Source organism: Pinus tabuliformis, chromosome 7 (assembly GCF_031772625.1).
Source record: "Pinus tabuliformis cultivar Carrire ecotype Pingquan chromosome 7, CPIR1, whole genome shotgun sequence".
NCBI classification, from domain to species: domain Eukaryota; kingdom Viridiplantae; phylum Streptophyta; class Pinopsida; order Pinales; family Pinaceae; genus Pinus; species Pinus tabuliformis.
The window spans coordinates 512,882,356-512,901,268 of NC_142293.1; the positions used below are offsets into that span (position 1 = coordinate 512,882,356).

The 18,913-nt window shown below is 33.0% G+C and overlaps 1 pseudogene; it reads left to right on the forward strand.

The window, feature by feature from the left end:
* Positions 1-14,149: 14,149 nt before the first annotated feature.
* LOC149248313 (transcription factor DIVARICATA-like) lies at positions 14,150-14,623 on the forward strand (annotated as a pseudogene).
* Positions 14,624-18,913: the final 4,290 nt, after the last annotated feature.

The following is an 18,913-nucleotide window of genomic DNA, read 5'->3' on the forward strand; positions in this document are numbered from 1 at the left end:
CACGACACAAACGTGCACTCACAGAGGCGAAAATACGATTATATATGTGTTGTGCAACTGCCCTGTGCTGTAGACACGTACAGCGACGTGTCGTGCTAGGAGAGATGTTGGTATATGATGTTGGTATATATAAACATGTTCTAGCATTCAATGCCTTCGACTAATGCCAACATTAGTTTAGGTAGTATTAGTTTAGGTAGTATTTACAAGTTTGAAAATATGAAACAAACAAATAATTATAACTTATTATTTTTCTTTCCGGGAAGAGGTGAAATAAGATGATAAATGGCCCTAAAAATTTTGTTTATACTCAATGGACTGCATCTCCCTCTTTGTTGTACTCAATAGACTGCAATTAACAAACAACTCAATTAATACTAAACTCGCCATTTTCCATTACTATAGTCCCATGTTTCGATTACTGTAGTCCCATGGTGAGACGGCGGGGACTAATAAGAAGGTTTAACGTAGAAAAATTTTCAAAATGTATTTCTAATGAAATTCCCAAGTATTTGGATTTTTCAAAAACCTTCGATGAAACAAAAACCCAAGTATTTGGATTTTTCAAAAACCTTCGATGAAACAAAAACCCAAGTATTTGGATTTTTCAAAAACCTTCGATGAAACAAAAACTTGATGAGAAACTTTAAATTCGGAAAATTTTTTATTGAAATATTGTAAAGATGAATATAAGGTATTTTTAATGAAAGTCCCAAGCATTTGGATTTTTCAAAAACCTTCGATGAAACAAAAACTTGATGAGCAACTTTAAATTCGGAAATTTTTTTGTTGAAATATTTTAGAGATGAATATAAGGTATTTTTAATGAAAGTCCCAAGCATTTGGATCTTTCAAAAACTTTCGATGAAACAAAAACTTCTTGAGCAACTTTAAATTCGGAAATTATATATATATATATATATATATATATATATTTATTAGTTTAATTTTTCTATTTAAATTTAATAATATAATTTCAGGTGAGATTATGCTTTTTTATTAATTAATATATATTTTTAAATGTATGAATTGATTCAATATCCTAAAAAACTTTTGAAGCAAAAAATAATAATTTATATAATTATATTTTATTATAATTAGCACAATTACATAAATTAAATGATTCATAAATATCAATATGTATTAATTCATGATAGGAATGAAACACTTACTTTATGATACATATCACATTACCTGTTAAAAAAAAGAAGCATAAAAATTAACTAAATTATAACTTTATTTAAAAAAAAGTGTAACAATATTTTGAATCATGGATATTCACCCACTTTATGAATACCACATGCACAAAAAATCGTAACTCACAGTGTGATTTTATTCATTGAAAAAAAAAAAATTACATTTTGCATATTCCTCAAGCTCATTTTAAAACAACAATCTCCATCCAAAAAGAGAGACAATGTTATACATTCATAAAACCCTAGAGACCCTAGAGACTGCAAACCCTAGGCCACCTGATTATTTAATAGCAAAAGCCAAGCACGCGGGCCCATAGAAGAAACTTGAGAGTAACAAATAAAACCTGCAATACTGACAAACAAACCCAAAAAAGGGTGGCTAACAAATCCCAGGATGAAACCCAAAAACGCGACACCCTAGGCCACCTGATTATTTAATAGCAAAAGCCAAGCACGCGGGCCCATAGAAGAAACTTGAGAGTAACAAATAAAGCCTGCAATACTGACAAACAAACCCAAAAAAGGGTAGCTAACAAATCCCAGAATGAAACCCAAAAACGCGGCACAGGATGCCCCTCAAGCCACATAAACAAGCCTGAGAAGAGTTGCGATAAAATCGATCCGCGACCACAAGGAAAAAGCTTGTAGAAAGGCCAGAACCCGCAGTGATGGTGGCAGGTCCCTCGAACGAGAAGCACGAACCATGAAGCCCAAACCGATGTTGGTAGGAAAACCAGAACCTCAACAATCAAAATGACCAACATTGCAAAGGAGAAGCAATGACAATCAGAACCATGAGCACTACGGAAGAACCCGAAAACCACTGCACAAATATTGTGCAAAGAGAGCCTGTATGGAAACGACGACACCCGCCAAGGAATAGGCTGAAGACCACCAGCATCACGAACCAGGGAGCCAAGGCAGCTAGGATATGAGCCACCCTTCTCCCCACTTCTCTCAATTCCCTGGTCATGTATATGAGCCACCCTTCTCTCCACTTCTCTCAATTCCCGGGTCATGTATATGTATATATATAATTTTATTTTAGGTTAATAATATTTTTAAAATTAAATTAAAGAGGAAAATCACATAATTATTTTTGAGATAAATCAATTTCAACCTTTTATACTAACTACTAGTAAAATTAGCTTGGCCATATAAATTAATTTGATAGTAAATTTCCATAGATCTCTATTCATAAGACTCTTGTCTCAAGATACATCTCACATTGCCAAGATTTTAAAAAGCACAAAAATTAACTAAATTATTATTATTATTAATTACAAAATGAATTAGTATATGATTTAAATTTTATACATTTAAAAAATATGTAATAAGAAAAATATAGTAAAACAACAAGTTTAATGACACTTGGGTACATAACATAATTTTTTTTTTAATCTGAAAAGAAAAAATGGCTTGATAACTACCTTTAAGATAAATTTGAATCCTATATTCTGACCACTACTAAAAATACCAGGGAAAATTTTATGAAAATTTACCATAAAGTTTAAAAACCTTGGCTAATCTTCTAGTCCCTAATATGTAAATTGCAAATTGTTTGGCGATGCTTTTGTAAAAATATTTTGATTTTCTAATGATTGTATATGAGATTGTATAAGTTTTCGACAAATTTAAAGATAAAATAATTTAATACTGTAAAATTGGGGTGAATCATTTTAGGAAAAAATGGGATTTGACGAATCCTTTTTTTTGGAAAAAGCATGGAAAATTAGCCCACTTGCTAATATCATCCTCTAAAATTTTCCCTAAAAAATATTTCATGGATATTCTATGGAAGTTAAATCCCTACCATTTATTTAATAATTATTGATAATTAAATTAATATTTGAAATCCCTATTCCAAAAAAGACACGTCTATCAATGTAAATATTTCGAGCATGTGTTCCTTGTAAGAGATCACGAGTTCAAATCTAGAGGGGATAGAGTATGTAAAAATATGTAAAATTTAGTAGTCAAATCACCACATAGAGGTGTTGATGTTTGTTAGGGAAAAGAGTCAACCTCTTGAGGCTTGTTTTTAGGTTCCTTCCCTGTTTTCATAGAGTTGGTACTCTTTTTTTCACGCACTCAATATTAAAATAACTCAAATATCAAAATATAAACATTCAACACATGCACTTGAGAGTTAACAGGTATTTTCAAAATAAAAATAAAACAATGATAACATAAATAAATGTATTTTTCAATATTCATTCCACTACATTCATCCATAGCTCCAAAATGTTACAGACCCTACAAGATTATTTGTAAATTGTATAAGTGGTGCATGAGTTATATTTTCCTTCTTCTAACATTCATAAGGCTTTTCATTTATCTTTCCTAATAAGGGTTGTTGGACAAACTATGCTAGTACAAACAGACTTCTAGAACTAGATGAAAATGGGAATTTGATTCTCAACCCATAAAAGGTTATGGATCAACATTCTCTATATCTTTGAAATATAACTATTATGGAGTACCTAATCAATTGAAAGAATATTCATCTATAAGAATCTACATGGAAAAATGAGTAGCTCATGAAGAAACACCCTCAATTACAAGCTTTGATGGCCAAAGCTATTTTAAAATAGGGGGTGTTGAGAAATCATAATGCATGTACATTTAGGGTAGATTTCTCTTTCATGGTAATTACTTGTGAATGTTTGTTGGCTTTATTAAATTTTATCTTCTTCTCCTTCATCAAGCAATTACCAAAATTATAAAAATATGACAATCACAAGAGACAAAGAACACAAAGATGTAGGCTCCAAGCTAGGGTTAAAACTCCGTAAGGGGGAAAATCCAAGAAAAAGTCTCTTCTTATAGAATCAGATCAAAGTGAGATATCCAAGACCCAAGACCAAGAAAAAAACTGCCACAAAGAACCCAAGTTAGCTCTACTCCAAGTCTCTTCCACCAAATCAATTTCGTCAAAGTCAACGTTGGTCAAATATTTGAATTTTGGTAATTTCCTAAAAATTCGGCCCCTAAAATTTTGGGCCTTGTAACAGCTCTGAAAAACCTCAGAAAATATTCACATGTGTCGAAAAATTAGGGCATAAAAGAGACTTATTTCTCCGTAGGCTTCTCTCCCTTTCTCCTTTTACTTCATTAATTGTCTTCTTCTGGCTTACTCAGAAATCGAATTGGTTGCTAAAATGTGCAGCACAATTGTCAATATATTGTTGTTCAACCATATGAAGAGACACAACTTATGGGTTGGCCGACTTGGTCTTATGGTGACAAAATTGACTCTTTTGACTCAATTTTTTTTTCTTTTCTTAGAAATATTCCAAATGGGACTTTGACTTATGACAAAAAATCTTTTGACTCAATATACCCTAGAAGCATGAAGAACATGATTTGACTAGAAAATAATAGTAATATAAATTTATTTTTCTTCTTTTTTCTTTTACATTAAATACATATTGATACAAGTACAAAGATAATTATGAAGACCAAACCTAGTTACATTTTCAACACTCCCTCTTAACTAGGGAGGTATTCATAATTACACAATACGATACAAGGATACTCAAATTGAAATATTCTCTTCAGAAGAGTTCGGATTGATAAGCATCATCATTATAACCAACATTGTCAATTACAAAATAGCAAGGCCATGACTGACAAGATCTAACTCTCCACTAGATTAGAGCAGAATGCTGGCAAACATACATTTGGACACCACCGTTACCTCTCAAGGCATATACCCCATCCAGATGTTCACCATGTATGTCCTTACAGGACTATTCTTATCTTAGATATCACCCCATCCTCAAAGAATATCGGTCCTAGGGACTACTCTTATCTTGGATTCCCAATCCTTAAAGAATATCGATCATCGGGACTACTCCTATCTTGGATACGATTCCGTACAGAGTATCAGTCCTAAATTATTATCCAATCCTCCATTCCCCCTACCATTTCATTCACTAGTCTTACGACTATATTCCTAGCCATAGTGCATGACACATGGAGAATACAGTGTCCCTGCTCACTCCCTCTCAACCAAGGAGGAAATCCTTACTCCCACTCAAACAGGGAGACATAACCACAAGCCTCAGCCTATCTCATCAATACATCAACTACTTTTTCTTCCATGGAGATCTAGCTGTAGCTTCTCGGCTCCCATCCGTATCTTCATCCTTTGTAACATAATTATACTTCCATGCTTTCATATTCCAATCATCATTATGTCAATCATCGTATTCCTAGATCGAATCAACCAGTTGTCGATACAATGATATCATAACTCTTCTTATTCTTGCTCAAGGATACTTCCCTAAGTTAGTCATCTTCTTCTTTTAATTACAAGCTTCAATTAATATTGTTTCCATCAAAGACCTTATAGAGTTGATTTTTACCTTTGTCTCCCTTTGAAGTTGATATTACTTCCTTCTCATTATCTAACTTCACATCATATTAGTTCCCAAACATCATTAGTATCTTTAACAACATCAGTACCTACCAATTGAACCAGCGATATTTCCCTCTTTCCAGCTGAGGTAGGTGAAATTCTTGCTACCTAATCAACTTTTCCTTCCTCCTTAATCTTCATGCTTTGCCACATTCTCTCAATTCTTCTATCTGTTGATCAAGCTTAGATATATCTTGACTTGACCTGTAACCTTTATTAGAAAACTATGAAAGAAAAAAAAGGCAAAGTAAAAAGATAAAATAGAAATAATAGTAATCAAGGAAATTTAGGGTACTTATCTTTTTGAATAAGGTTAGCTCCATCTTAATATTGAACTATTCACCAACCTCGTCAAACCTATCAAACTCAATAACTAGGTTTTCCTTTTTACAGTGGAAACAATTAGTTAGGGTTTTTAAGGTTTTCTAACTTCACACTTTTGCTAGGGTTTACAAACCCTAGTTTCTGCCATTTTTGGAAATGCAAATATTACAAGCATGCTAAAACCCTAGATATATTATTCACATGACTTCTATAAAAAATATCCTAGAGATGTTATCCTTGGCATAGATTCTTTGATGCAAATGAACAAAATTTATGCATAACTCTTTGATTTTACATGTCCCTCTTTGCAGAGATCCGATCTTATTCCTCCAATTAACATGTATTGACTTCATTCGAAATTGATTACTTCTCATATTCGTTTCGTAGAGATGAATTTCATCAACATTCGGATACAGTTCTTCCACAATTCAAATATTCTCCACCTTTAGATAATTTACATAGTTTTCTTTCCCTTTTATAAGAACTTCATTTTAATCCTTTAAATGAATTCTTTCAGACTTCAGATTGGCTTCATTCATGTCACTCATTCTTTTATTATGTATAGGAAGGATATATGGGTAGTGTGATTGCTTGATGTACTGGTGTCACAGAGATAAGCTTCAAATCGCAATTCATCCATAAAGCTCCAACATTTCGGTCTTCAAACTAGGATACAAACCAAGGAGATGAATTTTGTAAGGTTTCGCTCTTATGCATTTATTTGGATATAAGTTGTCATACTTATTTCATCTAAATATCCATTTTGGTAGCAATGGTCTCATAACAAACTCGTGTGTTTCCATGAATGTCACAGAAAGATGTTTCTTTGTATGTCTTTATCATTTGTACATATACATGCCTTAGAGATGATCCATATTGTTTTAGTTCCTTTAATGAAAACACAATTTTTTCCTTCATGAAGATTTATAATGAGGTCAATTCCAACATCAATTGTGAGTCTTGAAAAACTTCTATTCTTGTATCAAATCTGCATGTTATACCTCGGGACTTCGCACTAATGAAAGTATTTCAAATCACATAATGATAAACATATATTGTCCCTTATATACAATTCCTTCTAATTCACATTCTTTACAAAAGAGAGTTGTTGTAGAGTTGTGAAAGAGCTCAGATGTTATGTATAATAAGTTTTGTAGTCTGATATTATCATGATTACTTGTTCCTGGAGCTTGTAACTCGCATAATTGGAAAATGGACTTGCATTTTAAGTCTTCCTTGAATTGTCTCTAAACTTCTGAATTTTTTATATGGTTCTTGTCATGTTGTGGAAATGTTTATCAACTAAATGTTACTCTCCTTTAAAGTATATAACGAACTATCTTAGAGATTTGTATCTTTATCTCAGAGATAGGTTTTGAACTTTCTTGTATTCCATAAAAGAAGGTGCCCTAACTTTTTTGCATATTACTTCATAATTCTATTATCAAATCATAGTCACAGTCTTTTTTCTCGATCTTTCCTTCTTGGATGTCATGGCATAAATTTTCATAGGTGACTCTTATGATAATTAGCATGCTACTCAGAAAATTTTGGATGCCAAACTATAAATAACTTAGATATCTCTTGTTCACCACTTTCTCAGCCTTCACAACAATAATCACATAATCCAAATTATTCATAGGTGGATCTATTGTTTAGGGTTACCACAGATTATTCTCATGTCATAATGTTGTAGGGACTTCACATATTATAGAATTTTGAATACTTTGCATACAATTGAACAAATTTGGCCATGCTTGAGTGAGTTCATATAAACTTACTACTGAGAATTTGTTAGAAATTAATTAACGGAGCAATGAAATACATAAAATATTGTAGAAACAAAAATACAGAAACACGTAAAAAAAAAGACACAGATATATGTGTTTCACCCAATTTGGGCTACGTCCATGAAGAAACAACCAGTCCTTCCTTTTATATTATCTAGAAAAATGAAGAGATACAACCTACAACAGATCCATTGTAATTTCCTCTTCACTCTCACACATACTCCTCTCTCTCTCTCTCTCTCTCTCTCTCTCTCTCTCTCTCTCTCTCAGAATAATAATACATAACCACAATATAATTCCCACATATAAACTGAGGGGGTGCCTTCTAGGGAAAAAAAACCCTAAATTAACATAAATTATACCGTCATATCGTTCACCTAATGAACAGCCCAGATTGACTACAAAATTACAATATTTTACAAGGTAATTTTTCATCTATTTTTAGCTTCAGGGGCACTGCCCCCCAAACCCCCACTGGGGGAGGGAAACAATGATTAAATGGGCGATGTTTCCACCCCAATAGGAACAAGGCTCCAATGCAACTAAAAAAAAAAACCTCTAAATAATCAAGAAGATAATCAATCTCCACACCCAACAACCTCCCACTTGGAGACTAATTATAACAACTCCATCATTGCTTCACTTGTTGGAAAAGGCTTCCACTTTGGACCTGGTTGTTTCTCATCTTCATCCTCATACTTGAAGAACAATTGAAACTGAGAAGGATCTCAGTTTGTCCCTTGTTACAACTTTTTTTAACATGTCTACAGGATTTTTTCTAGTGTGTATCTTTTCCACCTTCAACTATCCATCCTCCAAAACTGACCATATGAAATGGTACTTGAGTTGTGTACGTTTAGTATTGGAATGAAATGATGAGTTCTTTGCAAGATGAATGACACTCTGGTTGTCACTGTATAACTTGTCCATCTCTTGCTTCTTGCCCAACTCATCCATAAACCTTTGTAACTAAATCATTACTTTACTAGCCTCTGTAGTAGCAACATACTCTTATTCCATTGTTGAAATTGCAACAATGTTTTACAACTTTGAAACCCAACTGACATTCGTTCCACCTACAATAAACACATACCCTACGGTGCTCCTCATGTTATCTTTATCACTTGCCATATCTTTATCAACATATCTCGGTAGATCAATGTTTGAACCACTAAAGCATAATGCTTGATTTGTGGTACCTCTCAAATACCTGAGAATCCACTTCAGTTCCATCCAATTCTCTTTTCTTGGATTGTTCATATACCTTCTTACAACTCCCACAACATGTGAAATATTAGGCCTTATGCATACAATTGCATACATTAAGCTTCTAATTTCCAATTCATATGGAACTTTACACATATAATCCATCTATTCCTGAGTCTTGGGACATATCTCCTTAGTTTGAAATGGATATCCAAGGGTGTACTAACTAGTTATTCATTCTGCATATTAAATCTTTGAAACACATTTTCTATGTACTCACTCTGAGACAATGTTAATTTGCAATTTTTCCTACCTCTAGTCATTCTCATGCCAAATATTTGTTTTGCAACACCCAAATCCTTCATTGCAAATGAATTTTCTAATTTTAGTTTGAGCATGTTTATTTCTTGCATGTTAGACCTTGTAACAAGCATGTCATCTACATACAGTAGAGATATAATATAGTTGTCATCATTTTGTTTATGAAGATAAACACAATTATCAAAATGACATCTAATATAACCTTGTTCAAACATAAACTTATCAAATTTTAGGTACCATTGCCTTGGAGCCTGTTTTAGGCCATACAAGCTCTTCTTTAACCTGCACTCTAATTTCTCCTTCCCTTTGAGATCATACTCTTTTGGTTGTTTCATATATATTTCTTCCTCCAAATTCCCACGGAGAAAGGTTGTCTTTACATCTAACTGCTCAAGATGCAAATCTTCTACTGCCACTAGGCTTAAAATAGTTCTGATTGACGTCATTTTAACAACAATAGAAAATTTTCATCAAAGTCTATACCTTTATTTTGTGCAAACCCCTTCACCACAAGTCTATCCTTATACCCTTGTTTACCTTCATATTCTTCCTTGAACCTATAAACCCATTTTTCTGCAATGTTGTTTTACCTACATGAAACTTGACTAAGTCCCAAGTCTGGTTATGCATCAAGGAGTCCATCTCTTCTTCCATGTATTGCTCCCACTTCTTCATTGTTTCTACCTGCATTGCTTCTTCATATCTTTTTGGTTCACCAGAATTAGTCAACGATACATAATATAATGAAGGAGAGTATCATTCAGGGGGTCTACTTATCCTGGTAGATCTTATAACACCACTTTTAGGTGTTTGAGGTGCCTGTTTTTATCATGGTTGTTGTTGTTGTTGTGGCTGCTAATCATTATGATTTTCAGGCACCTTTAATTTTTTTGTGATCTCATCAAGCATTGTGTATTATTTTTTTTTCCTTTTCTTATTTCTTTCCCTGCATATGATCCTTATACAAGGCCTTTTCATTGAATACAGCATCTCTGCTCCTAATGATTTTGTGATTTTCATAATCATATAAGCGATAACCAAAAACAATAACACCATATCCAATAATGGTACATTTCTTTGATTTTGCCTCAAGCTTTGTTCTATTTTCTTTATTAATGTGAACAAATGCTTTAGAACCGAAAGGATTTAAAAATGAGTAGTTTAACTTTTTACCTGTCTCTACCTCCTCTAGAATACCACAATCAAAGGTACTTGAAGGCCCTATGTTTATTACATAAAAAACAATATCTACAACATCTACTGAAATTGTAAGGGAAATCCTATATGAAATCTCATGCACTTTGTGTGCTCCATGATTGTCATGTTCATCCTTTCTGACACACCATTTTCCTATGGCATTCCTGACACTGTATTCTCTCTATGAATTCCATGTTATGAACAATAGTTATCAAACTCTTTACTACAGTATTCACCTCTATTATCTGATCTGAGACACTTCAACTTATTTCCTATCTCATTCTCAACCAAAGCTTTCCATTTCTTGAAAGTATCAAATACATCAGATTTATTCTAAATATAATAAATCCATGTTTTTCTAGTTGCATCATCAATAAAAGTAACATAATAGCGAGAGCCACCAAGTGATGATACCTGAGTAGGCCCACATATATTTGTATGCACAAGCTATACTTTTTCCCTCTTCTTTTCCTTCTTAAATCTGATAAATCTAACTCTCTTTTGTTTTCCATAAACACAATTTTCACATAAATCCAAATCAACATGCTTCAAACCTGGCAACAAATTTCTTGAGTGAAGAATCTGCATCCCCTTCTCACTCACGTGCCCAAGCCTATAATTCCACAATGTCGTATCTTCTCTTGTGGAGGTTAAAGCATTAACAAAATAAAAATACTATTGCATAAATATAGTGTACCAACCTTTCCTCCTTTTTCTATTACCAAGGCTCCTTTAGTGACTTTCCAGGATTTTCTATAAAATTAGTTACACAACCTTCACCTCACCTCCCAACTTCTTTGTTTAAAATATATTTTTCTTCGGATCTAGAACATGCCTTACCTCCTTCAATAACCATTTGTTTCAATTATGTTTATTTATAAAAATGTTACCTATTCCAACGATTTTACAAGGTTTATCATCACCTAGACAAACCTGTCTAAAATTTCCTTGAACATAGTCATGAAAATGTTTCCTATCAGGTGTGGCATAGAATGAGGCCCCTGAGTCTACTACCCAAGCATCAACAAATTTTCTAATGAAAGAATCAAAGCATATTGCAACACATCACCTGTCACATTCGCTTTATGATTGTTCTCTTATTGTAAAACTCCTTCTTTTCCCTTCTGAGATTTGTAGTCTTTCTTCAGGTGTCCTTTCTTCCGACATTTATAGCACACTATCCCTTATCTGGACTTGGATCTACCTTTTCTTGACTTACTGTGATTTCTTGGGTTCCTTCCTCTTTCCATTTTTCTTCCCCTAGTCTTTATAATCAAAGCATTACCTGATGTCTCACCATTTGATATTTTCTGTCGCATTTCCCTGCTAAGGATAGTACCAACGACATCATCAAACTTTAAAGTATTAGATCTAGATACAAAGTTACTAATGGCCATAACTAAACCATTCCAACTTCCTGGCAATGAGCATAGAAATAACAATGTCATAACTTCATCATCAAAATTTACCCCTACAGAACTTAATTGATTGGTAACCATGTTAAATTCATTTAAATGATTAGCAACAGATCTACCTTCTAACATCTTCATATTAAATAGATGCTTCATAAAAAATACCTTATTTGAGGTTGAGGTTTTTTCATATAGTTTGGCCAATGTCGTCATTAAACCTTATGTTGTCGTTTCCTTTGAAATGTTGAATGTCACCGACGTTGCCAAGCATAATCATATTGTTCATAGTACCTTTCTGTTGAGAATCTCATATTTTTCATATGTCATACTCATTGGCTTCTTCTTTTTTCTGCTAGATGGTAGGTACAGATCTTTTTGATATAGATAATATTCCATCTACATCTTCCACAATTGGTAGTCTTTCCATTAAATTTCTTGACCCTAAACCTACCATGTTCCTCCATCGCTCTCGCTCAAACCAAGAACCCTCCTCTCCTATGAGTTTATTATCCAAAAAAACCTTTGGCTTTGATGCGAGTTGTTAGAAAATCATATATTACAAAGCAATGGAACACATATAGTATTGTAGAAACACAAATACAGAAATGAATAAAACAAGAGAGACACAGATATACGTGGTTCACCCAATTTGGACTACATCCACGTAGAAACAGTTAGTCCTTCATTTTATATTATCTTGCAAAATGAAGAGATGTAACCTACGACAAATCTGATGTACTTCCTCTTCACTCTCACATAGCCTACTCTCTCTCTCGCACATAATAATCATACACAACCGCAATACAATTCCCTCATATAAACCAAGGGTTTCCTTCTAGGGTAAAAAAATCCTAAATTAACATAACTTCTACCATTAGATCATTTTCCTAATGAATGACCTAGATTGACTATGAAATTATAATATTTACAAGGCAATTTTTCATCTATTTTTAGCTTCGGGGGCGTTGCCCCCAAACCCCCGCCAGGGGGCGCTCTTTAAAAGTAGTCATCTACCCCCCATTGACCTCCCTAGCGCCTATCAAATGGGTGGTGTTTCTGCCCTATTTAGAAACTGGTGTCCAACACAATTGAGATATCTAAATCAAGAAGATAATCAGGATCCACACTCAACAATTTTGTTCTCTTTTAAGAATCATAGTATTTATAGTTGTGATAGAAAATTTTGTGTTAGATGTTGTTAATTAAAGTTTGAATATTTGGAAAGTTGTTGTATTTTTTTTATGAATGTCACACTATTACGAAAGCTCAATTTAACATAACTAATTTATTGAATTTACCCTTAATGACCTTATTTGGGTAGGGGATATGTATGTAGCTGTAATTTGTTGTGTTTATTTTTTAATGAAGAAAACTAGAGAGGCAATAAAAGTTTATAAATTGTGTAAACTAAACCGAAAAGGCAATAAAAACAACTAAATTGTGTAAATTAATTTTCAATAGAATTTAGAAGTATCACTAGAAGAATTTACCCTTAATAAGTTGACCTTGCCTAGAGCGTTAGATGTTAAGATAATCTAAGTTTTACTTTCTTGTGTTTATTTAATGATGAATAAAACCATACACGCAATAAAAGCAATTGAATTGTGTATATTAACTTTCAATATAATTCAAAAGTATTGTTAGAACAAATTATCTTTAATAAGTTGACCTTGCTCAGAGCATTAGATGTTGAGATAGTCTAATTTTTATTTTGTTGTGCTTATTTTTGAACGAAGAAAACCAAACATGCAATAAATGAAATTGAATTGTGTAAACTAATTTTCAGTATATTTCAAAGGCATTATTGAAATAACTTATACTTAATAAGTTGGCCGAAAGAATTAGATATTGAGACAGTGTAATTGTGATTTGGTTTCATTTACTCTGTCTTAGTTTGTAGTATATTCCTCATAATGGTTACTATGTTACTTCCCACGTACACTCCATGCTTGCATCTAGATTCCAAAGGTGTTATCAATAATTGTTCCCTATACCTTCATATTTATGTTGCTTATCCATCTTTAACTACATGATTAATTGAAAGAAAGATCTTGTCATAAAATTCCCTTATAGAAGAATGAATAATTTTGATCGACCTTAATTGATGATCACCTACTTATGTTAGTGCTTACCCTGGAGCATTTAACCGAGGTTCCTACCTATCGAAAATAGTCATTAAGTATTGTTTGATGGAATTTATGTGAAAATTTGTCACTAAATAAACACAGACTAAACAAATTCTCTTGTTTATTGTTCTTTATATGATTCAGATAGTTTTTTATGGGCCTTCGCAAATATGGCAAAAGCAATTGGAGAAGTTTTTCTTGAAATTTTGTTGTCTCAAGGACACCAACCAAAGTTTCTAGCCATAGTCAAAAGTACTTCATTCGGCTTGGTTTAGGTAATAAAAACAAGAGAAAATTCAACATGCATGATATCACTATTGTCCATGGTACATACATGAAGCCTTCTCCTTTACTGCAAGGTTCTACTAGGCAAACTAATTCCCCCTTAACACAGATGGAAATTAATCAGTCACCATATCTAACAGATCCATCTCAAATTTCATGAGGACCTCTAATAAACTCTCTAGGATCTCAAGCAGATGGTAACCTTCTATTGTCATCTCACTATCATCTAAGTTTGTATACCCAAAGATGGTTTATGGGCCTTTCTCCAAGAACTATAATTTCTAATGCTTCTATAGCTATACCCCACTCAAGATATCCTAGAAAGTCTTCCATGCAATATTGATGAAAGGAGAAGGAGTGAACCAACAAGTTTGTTGTTGCATTAATATGTCTAGTTCTAGGTCAAATGTGTAGTTAATGTTCTTCTTCTTTCTTCTCACTTTGAAGAACATTCTTGTGTCCTATAAATATGCAAAGGATAGTAGAAGTGACGGGGGTCAACTTTTGTCATTTTTGCATATTGTCATTTATGATCTATATTTGTACACTAGTACATATATTGTACACTAGAAAACATGTGACCACTGGACTGTAGTTCTCTATGTTGTTCCCTAGGCATACATGAGATAAAAAGTCAAGAAGTATTTATTAGACATATATCGAGAATGAAAGCAAGTTGTTTAGGATCCATATGTAGGAATTAGGATGCTCTAGTTCATAAGATTTTCACTATACATATGGTACTTCAGCTGGTGGGGTCCATTATAGGGATATGGAACTCGTATCCATTGTAGGGATATGGAAACTCTTAACATAATTCTACAATAGATTAAGTGATGTTGTATAATTCCTTCAATCTGCTCAAGGGTGGTTGAGTTTAGGTACGGTATATTGGAGTTGTAGGTTCAGAAGTTAAGGGGCATATAAAAACATGGACAACTATAGGAAAAAGGATTCTATATTTAGAATGAACTTGCATTGTCTTCACAACTAATTTGTTGCTCAAATAATTATTTTTGGATGTATAAAGCAAAGGCCTTTGGTCCAATGACTTCTTCTCTATTAGTTGTGGCTTATAACTATGGGGTGTAAGCTCAAAATAGTGTTTGTGGCATGGAACACCCTTTAGACAGATGGCCTTGGCTTGTAAGTGGTTTTTCTAAAATTATATGTTATAATATCTTTATATGATGTGAGTGGTGGGAATAACCTTGTTTTTATGATAAACTATTTTTGGAGTCCATCTTTCTTCAACTTGCATATGTCTCAATAATTATTCACATTGCAATCATATTCTCTCCAATTATAAACATGTTAAATCATATCTTAATAGAAAAATATTTGATTGATGTTTTTTCATTGTCACAATGGTATCAGATATTCTCAATAGGCTCAATGGATAATACCCTTTCAAGTAACAATAGTTCACTTCCTAAGTGTCCCTGCATGGGTTCCCAAAGAATAATCAAAGATCACTCAAATTCCTCTTGTTCAAGATCATAGCGAGAAGTGATGTTCTACAAGAAACAATGAAGCATGTGCAATGGATACAAGTACATTTGAATTACAATTTATAAAAAAAAAATATATAAATGCCAAATGAAAAATAGTTTTTTATCAACCACACAAAAATATTAGAAACACCTCACCTTTGATCCAATTTTCAACTAATTTTTTTCAGGTCATTTTCCAAATTTAGTTTTAAAAAATTTCTTAAAAACATGGATGTATCAACAGTTATGGACCAGTAGACAAAACATAACTAGCATATTTTGAATCAATTTCTAAATTTTACTATAGAAAGCTTTGGATAAAAAACATGTCTTAAATATTATGACATTATGGACAAAGTACATATATCCCTCCTCCTTATCTTTAATTTATCTTCTTTGTATAATCATATATTAATTAGTATTTAATATTAGGTAATGAATAATATTTGATATTATTTTGCCAAATCCATGAATGTTAAGTTGTTTAATGTTCAAATTACAATATAAAAAATTTAATATATATAAAGTCAATAAGATCTCATGTCTTAATATTCATCACTTTTAGTTTTATGGCAATTTTTTTCAATGACTCAAGGACTTTTATGACTTGATGAAAAGTCTTGGTTGCAGTGGTTTAAGAGACTCATATGGATTTTTTTATTATGGAAAATGGAAAGGATCAGATGCTTCTATTACATGAATAAAAGCTAGTTGTTTTATAGGAAGACACAAAAAGCAACGAATGGTGGATATATTTCCCTATGAATTGTTTTGTATTTTCATTTTAAAGTTCATGCACCTAAGCAAGAATGAATTTCTTGATGTTGTATAGACATAATCTTTGATCATCTATGAAGAATACGCACTACATATGTTTCTATTCCTTTGGCATTTTCAAAAGCACCTTCATTGAATTTGACTACTTGATATTTAGGTTCAATGGGTTAACTTTCTCTTTGTTCCATACAAAGAGGAAAAATCTAAAGAGAGGCAAGTATTTTAGGTCAATCACACCATCCCAACGTTGGGTCATTCTATGGAATAGTTTTAGATGCACACGATGGGACTCTAGCAACTGTCACAAAGTATATGGTGAATGGATCTCTCAAGCAAGTTCTAAACAAGAAGGATCAGTAAGGACACCTATACTTTTGGAAAATACATTTTAATATCTTCATTATGAAAATAAACCAATATGCAATCCTTTAGCATGTTGTGTGATAGTTCTTGTAAGTATTGTCTAATTGCATTCCTACTACTAACAATCTACTAAAAACCAGTTGCAGAACAATCGATCGATGGAAAATACTCTTTATAGCCCATGATGTTGCATGTGTTATGCAATATTTGCATGAAAAGAACATTGTCCACTTTTATTTGAAGTGAGATAATATTTTGGTTAATATGAGAGATCCTCATCGACCCATCTACAAGGTATGCTGCATTATTAGGAATTCAAAATTTCTTGTCACTATTGTTTTTCTTGCAAAAATATTATGCATGCCATATCACCATTATTTTTATTGTTAAAACACTAAAAAATTGATGAATGTTGATGATGCTCCATATAGCATATCTACGCCTCCTTTGTCAATATGTTAGTTGCCACATAAGTAAAATGTAACCTTCAGTTTCCCCATGGGTTCTCCATGCTATTCAATGTTATGGAAATTTTCAAATGTGTGTATAGTATGCCTTGAAGCTCCCAAGAAAATATTAAATGTGTATATAGTATGTATTGAAGCTCCGAGATTTGGGATATTCTATATGGTGTAAAGGACTTATTGGGTGTGGAGCCTGATTATCTTCTTTATTCAGAGGTATCGTCATGTTGGACCCCAGTTCCTAACAGAGAAGAAAAAACCACCCATTTAATCACCATCAGATGGGTCCAGGGGGGGGCGACGATGATTTTATGACACTCCCCCCCCTTGTAGAGGTTTAGGGGCAGTGCCCCCGAAGCTAAAAAAATACGTAAAGTTTCCTTGTAAAATATTGTAATTTCATAGTCAATTTGGGTCGTTAATTAGGTGAATGTCTGATGGTAGAAGTTATGTTTAATTTAGAGGTTTTTTTCCCTATAAGGAAACCCTCGACTTATATGAGGGAATTGTATTACAACTTTGTATTATTAGTCTGCGTGAGAAAGAGACAGGACACTATGTGAGAGTGAAGAGGAAATTATAGTGGATCTGTTGTAGGTTGTATCTCTTCATTTTTCTAGATAATAGAAAGGAAGGACTGGCAGTTTCTCCATGGGCATAGCCCAAATTAGGTGAACCACATATATTTGTGTCTCTCTTGTTTTATGAATTTTTTGTCTTTTTGTTTCTGCAATATTTTATGTGTTCCATTGCTCTCTAATATATAATTTTCTAACAAGTGGTATTAGAGTTGAATGTCTATTTGGCTGATAAACTCACAGGAGAGAAGGGTTCCTAGTTCGAGTGGGAGCAATGGTGGAAGATGATAGGTTTAGGGTCGAGAAATTTAATGGCCAAAACTACCAGTTGTGGAAGATGCAGATGGAAGATTATTTGTATCAAAAATATATATACCTGCCATTGAGCGGAAAAACAAAGAAGAGGACTAGTATGATAGATACAGAATGAGATATTCTCGACAGAAAGGCACTTGGAACAATACGGTTGTGCCTGGTGGCATCGGTAGCCATTAATATTTCAAAGGAAACAAGAACAAAGGGTTTAATGACGACATTAGCCAAATTATATGAAAAACCCTCGCCCTCAAATAAGGTATTTCTTAAGCATTTATTTAATATGAAGATGTCAGAAAGTGGATCTATTGTTGATCATTTAAATTAACTTAATACGTTACCAATCAATTAAGTTCTATAGGGGTAAATTTTGATGATGAAGTTAGGGATCTGTTATTTCTGTGCTCATTTCCATAAAGTTGGAATGGCTTAGTTATTTCCATTAGTAACTCTATCTCTGGATCTAGTACTTTAAAATTTGATGATGTTGTCAGTGCCATCCTTAGCAAGTAAATGCAATGAAAAGCTCTAGTGAGACATCAGGTAATGCTTTGACTGCAGAGACTAGGGGAAGAAAAATGGAAAGAGGAAAGAGCCCAGGATATCGCAGTAAGTCAAGGAAAGGCAGATCCAAGTCCAGATT